The following is a 5,853-nucleotide window of genomic DNA, read 5'->3' as shown; positions in this document are numbered from 1 at the left end:
ATGAGGACACTAAAGACACAAGTGCTGATAGCTGAAGATGCTGAAATTGATAACTAAAAACGCTGAAGCAGATAGCTGAAAATGCTGATATTGATAGCTGGAATGGCTAATAGCTAATAGCTAGAAAGGCTGAAGCTGATAGGTAACTAAAATATTAGCGAAAGGCCAAATTAGTCTAAAAAAATGAAAAAAAAAAATCTAAATTAGCCAAAATAGCTAGCATGTAGTTGACATACCAGCTAAATGCAAAATTAGCCTAAAACATTTAGTAAAATGTTTAATTTAGCCAAACTGCTAGCATAAAGCTAAGATGCTAGCTAAACTCAAAATTAGCCTAAATAAAAAAAGCCTAAATTAGATAAAAATGCTAGGATGTAGCTGAAATGCCAGCTAAAAAAACATATTAGGCTTAAAAAAATGGTAAATGTGTAATGTGTAATTTAGCCAAAATAGCTAAAATAAAGCTAAAATATTAGCTAATCTCCAAATTAGCCTGAGAAAACTGAAAAAAATATAAATTAGCTAAAACAGCTATAGCTAAAATATTAGCTAAACTCTAAATAAGCCTAAATAACTGAAACAAAAGCCTTAAGTAGCCAAAACAGCTAGCATGTATCTGAAATATTAGCTAAATGCCAAATTAACCTAAAAAACTAGTAAACGTTTAATTTAACCAAAACGGGTTGCAAGCACAAAGCTAAAATGTTAGCTAAACTCCAAATTAGCCTAAATAACTTTAAAAAAGCCTAAATTAGATAAAAATGCTAGGATGTAGCTGAAATGCTAGCTAAAAACCAAATTAGGCTTAAAAAAATGGTGAATGTGTAATTTAGCCAAAATAGCTCAAATAAAGCTAAATTAGCTAAACTCCAAATTAGCCTAAGAAAACTGAAAAAAATATAAATTAGCTAAAACAGCTAGCATATAGCTAAAATATTAGCCAAACTCCAAATAAGCCGAAATTATTGAAACAAAAGCCTTAAGTAGCCAAAACAGCTAGCGTGTATCTGAAATAATAGCTAAATGCCAAATTAGCCTAAAAAAGGTAGTAAAAAGTTCAGGTGAGACATTTTCAGGTGATAGGGGTGTGGCCTTCCAACGAGCCAACTCACGATTGGTTACCATAGAATCATTGACTCATTCCGACTGCTTACCGACGTCGTCAAGGCTTCAACATGGCGGCGTCAGTATCGTCGACTGAATTGATGATTTCGTTGGAGCCGGAAATAAACTATTTTTAATTGGTGATGTCACACTTGGTCATTCCAGTTCTCATATACAGTCATTTGTAAGCTAAGTTTGGAGTTTGGCATCAATTATCAATCAGCTTCTTTCCTTTACAGGTAAATGCTAATCCTGACATGAACTGAATTTATTCGTTCATGGATTTTATTTATTTTTCTCTAAAATTAATAATAGTATGATCTGTATAGCTGGTATTGGTTAGAAACGGCCACATCTAAAGGCAGGTGGAAACATTTACTTCTGCTTCGACACGATACAGAAATCCCTGGATGTGACTAAGCTCATCCTCTATTTGTATCCCGTCGATCCGTTTATTGTTGTCTTCATATAAGGTGCATGTTGTTTTACATGAGCTCACTGCTCACTATTGATCCAGTCAGGTTTACTCATGCTGCTCGTGTCTCTTCCCTCTACATATTGCATGAACATCCTCGCTGCTTTTGAGGAGAGATGCAGGGCAAAACCTGGCTTTTCAGGATGAATTTTAATGTTCCCCGCCAAAGATCAGAGCCGGGCCGCCTTTGAGCTCCAACCCCGTTTTTGCTTTGCCTCCCTCTGTCCCATTAGCGCGTCAGCTCCTTAATTTCCCCGACATCTCTACGGGTTTACTATCCCAAACAACATTTAAATCTCAGGTAGATAACATTCTATAGCTACAGGTTCCTCGTTAGCATCGTTAGCCCGTTCCTCTCTGCTGACCTCATTTCTTTCTTTTTCCTCGTATCATCTACATTTTCATTTTCCGGAACCTGAAAACCGTCTTTGTCCACACTGTTCCCTTCTTGATTTGACTCCACATCTCTTCTCACTTTGGTGTTCCACACACTTGATTGGTTCTTATTTCAGCTTCCAGAGACAGATAGGCGAATCAATCTCCTCCTTTCACTCTGTAATCACTGTCTCGCTCTTTTCCTGGTTTCCTCTTTCTCTCCGACTTAACCTTTCTGACCCTTTGACTCAGTCAATCGTGCTCCCTGCACCCCTCCATCCTTCGATTCACACGCTTTCATCGCTCATGTCCTCATCTCAGAAACTCTCGTGAAAAAAAAGGAAATTAGTGAATCATTTTTTAATGTGTTACCAACAGGGTCTGAGTCACAATTAGTTTATGTGTTGCAAACAACGTTGGGAGTTATAGTAATTATGCTAACGTTAGCGGTGTCGGAATGTGTTTTTTTTATATGTTGCTAACAAAGTTAGGAGTTATTGTACTCAGGAATGCTTGGTTAAGCAGTATTAGTCTTTTTTTACGTGTTACAAACAAGGTTGGGAGTTATTGCGAACATGCTAATGTGGCTAACGTAGCGGTGGCGGACTGTCATTTTTTATTGTGCTACTTGGAAAGTGAGGAGTGGGTATAGTCACAGTAACATTTATTTTAGTTATATTAGTCTGTTTTTTAAGTACTGCAAACAATAGAGGGGGGTATTTAAAATATGCTAACACAGCTAACGTGTAGCGGTGTTAGCCTGCATTTTTATTTACGTTACTAACAAGATTAGGCGTTAGTGTAATATCACTAATGTTTGTTTTTAACGGTGTAAGTCTTTTTTGTTTATGTTGCAAACAACGTTGGGAGTTATAGTGATTATGCTAACGCAGCTAATATGTAGCGGTGTCCGACTATATTTTTTTACATGCTACATGCTAGGTTGAGAGTTAGCATAGTTGCAGTAACATTTGCTTTATCTGTATTTTTTACGTGTTACAAACAAGGTTGGGAGTTCTTGTGAATATGCTAATGTGGCTAAATCATAAAATAATATGCTAACACAGCTAACGTATAGCGGTGTTAGCCTGCGTTTTTATTTTATATGTTACTAACAAGATTAGGTGTTACTGTAGTAACAGTAACATTTGTTTTAGCAGTATAAATCTTTTTTTTTGTATATGTTACAAACAACGTTTGGAGTTATAGTGATTATGCTAACCAGCTAACGTGCTCATGTGTCGCAAACAAGGTGCAGAATTAAAGGTGTGAATACGCTAATGCTAATGTGGCTAATGTGTAGTGCGTTATAAACAAGTTCTCCAACTAATAAGAATGCAGCTAATAAAGTCTGGAATTATTTCTGACTTTTCTGTCACCCTTAAGTTGCCCTATAGTTCTGTACACCGTATAATTTTGGAGCATTTATTGACTGTGTGCCTTATAATCCGGTGCACCTTAATATGTGAAAAATAAAATATGTATATGGGTCAACACACTCATATACATATTATATAAATATTATATATACTGAATTCTATTTCTATACCAACTTAAATATAATTTGCTTCCAATTCACTTAAACATTTTTAGACAGAAAAGCAGGATAGAGCGAGGGGAAAATTAAAATTAAAATAAAAAAATAAAAAAAAACATAAAAAGATTTTGCATGAAAGTAACTTGAGTGAAACTGTGGAATAAATTAAATTTTGAGTTAAAAAAAATATCCAAACATAAATCAGTTTAAAAATAAACACAAAACATACTTTACTTTACACTCAAACCATTAACTGTATATAAGAACTGGACCGAGTGACCCCGAAGTGGAAGCCGAACTGCTTCCTTTTTGAACAGCAATCCTATTTTTTTTTCACATTTATTTCTGTTGTTCCAATTATTTAAATTATAAACTGACCAGTCAGAAGCCTCAAGAAAATGAAGCCGTCCTGCGCTGAACGTTTGATTGACAGATTCCGTGTAGCGCTCCTTTAAGTCGTAGGGGGTGTGGACTTCCAACAAACTCACTCCTGATTAGAGGGAGTGGTTGCCATAGAAACAGTGACTCAGACCGTCTCAGAACGATTGCTGCTCACTGAAAGGTTAGTGTCCATATCGCAAAAAAAGGAATTGAAGTAAAAATTCTGGCATTACACCAGACTTAGAATGAGCTACTAGAAAGTTTTTTTTAATTTTTATTTCCTTATTAGTAATTTTTAAAAATATATTTTTCTGAATTTTTTTTATTTTTGTATTGTAATACACAGATCCTACATCAACACTGTGACCCAAACATCGAGGTTTGTACCGAATCATCTGTAGTGATGTCACACTCACTCAGTCCAGTTCTCGGATACAGTCATCAAAAGTATTAGTGGTCGTTGTTGATGCTTGAGCCCCATGATGATTGTAATCAATGTTATGGTGTTTTAATGACATGCAGGTGATTGATATTGTTTAAAATAATTGTTTAATACGAATAGGTTTGAAATGTGTCCATTTGCTTCGTAACTCTGAACTCCAATCAAAACTCTAAACGACACAAACGAGAAGCTCGTTGCGGTCCAAAGCCTTTGAGAGAGGGATGTGGAATAACCACATCAAAGTCTTTTTTTGTGTGTTAAACTTGCGCGGCGAGCGACAGATGTTGGCGCTGGAGAAAACGACGCAGAGAAAGAAAAGCCTTCGAATGACTTGTGAGGACATGTTATGGCGGCTGCCTAAACCTGACAGAGTGAGGTTAATTATGGATGGCCTCCTCGGCTGGGGAGGGCTACAGGGACGGCGGGGGCCCAGCTGCCTGTTGGCTGCATGTGCATTAGGACTCCTTATGTTTTATTACTGCTGGAGGAAGACTGGCTGCTGAAGTTCCACTCCGGATTTTAAATGAGCTTTCTGACAAAGTAAGTTAGCAACAGTTTGAGCTGATGTTTTATGGCTGACCCAGTTTGCTTGTAGGTTGTTAGTGAGTGGCATTCTCTCTGGAGTTGATATAAAAAAATCTTAACTAACCACAGTCTAATGGAGGAATACAGTTCATTTCTTTCATGCTCGATGGAAATCTCCTCAGGTGCTTGACGGGTGAGTTCAACATTTAAAAAACACTTTAAGGTTGGAATTTCTCCAAGGCTGAGATGAAAGTCTTGTTTTTTAGAGAGGATTCTTCAAAGAAAGAAAGAGAACTGAAAGACCTACAAGGCTCTCAAAAAGATTTACCAAGGAAGTTTTATATATGTGGAGGTAAAGCTTAAAGGTAAACACACGAGGTCGGATATGCTGCAGTTTGGACAACAGAGTCCAAGTTTTCTTTACATTTCTCCACATTTTTAAATCTGCTTCTCGTAGATTTGTCAAAAGTTCAACAAAATTTAAAGTGCATCAGTCAGTAAAACAAGAATATAGAACTAGAAAGGTTTCACTACCTGTAATGCTGGTGTGAATGCTTTTTACTGAAAATTATGCCACAATTTATTTTAATTGCTGAAAGGATTTAATTAAAATGCAAAAGTTATTTCCTCAATTAAAGAACTGTATAAGAGCGCTGAAGTTGATCTAAATTTCCGAAAGATTTGTAGCAAAATTGCTTTAAAATCTCTAATAAATGTCAGTTTTGCAAAAATATTAAGTGTGTTGCTAAAATATGAGCTAAACTCAAAATTAGCCTAGAATTCCTCAGTAAACTAAATTAGCCAAAAACGTTAGCATGCTGCTAAAACAGAAGCTAAACTCTAAATTAGCCTAAAAACTCCATTAGATAACAAATTAGCTAAAAAACGTTATTATGCTGCTGAAATAGTAATTAAGTTTTAAATTACCCTATAAAAAACTAAGTATATGACAAATTAGCCAAAAACGTTACGATATTGCTAAAATATGATCTAAACTCCAAAATCGGCCAAAAA

At 35.9% G+C, this 5,853-nt stretch overlaps 2 long non-coding RNA genes across 2 annotated transcripts in view; one reads left to right on the top strand and one right to left on the bottom strand.

Moving 5' to 3' along the window:
* The window catches only part of LOC112162702, a 12,921-nt gene extending 8,946 nt beyond the window's left edge, over positions 1 to 3,975 (bottom strand). Inside the window, exon 1 of the long non-coding RNA XR_002922136.2 lies at positions 3,870 to 3,975. This is a non-coding gene — a long non-coding RNA (uncharacterized LOC112162702). The remainder of the gene's footprint in view (positions 1 to 3,869) is intronic.
* The window catches only part of LOC112162701, a 41,357-nt gene that overhangs the window by 20,501 nt on the left and 15,003 nt on the right, over positions 1 to 5,853 (top strand). The gene's annotated exons all lie outside the window — the stretch shown is intronic.

Source organism: Oryzias melastigma, linkage group LG11 (genome assembly GCF_002922805.2).
Source record: "Oryzias melastigma strain HK-1 linkage group LG11, ASM292280v2, whole genome shotgun sequence".
NCBI lineage: Eukaryota > Metazoa > Chordata > Actinopteri > Beloniformes > Adrianichthyidae > Oryzias > Oryzias melastigma.
This window is presented reverse-complemented; position numbering and strand designations above follow the sequence as displayed.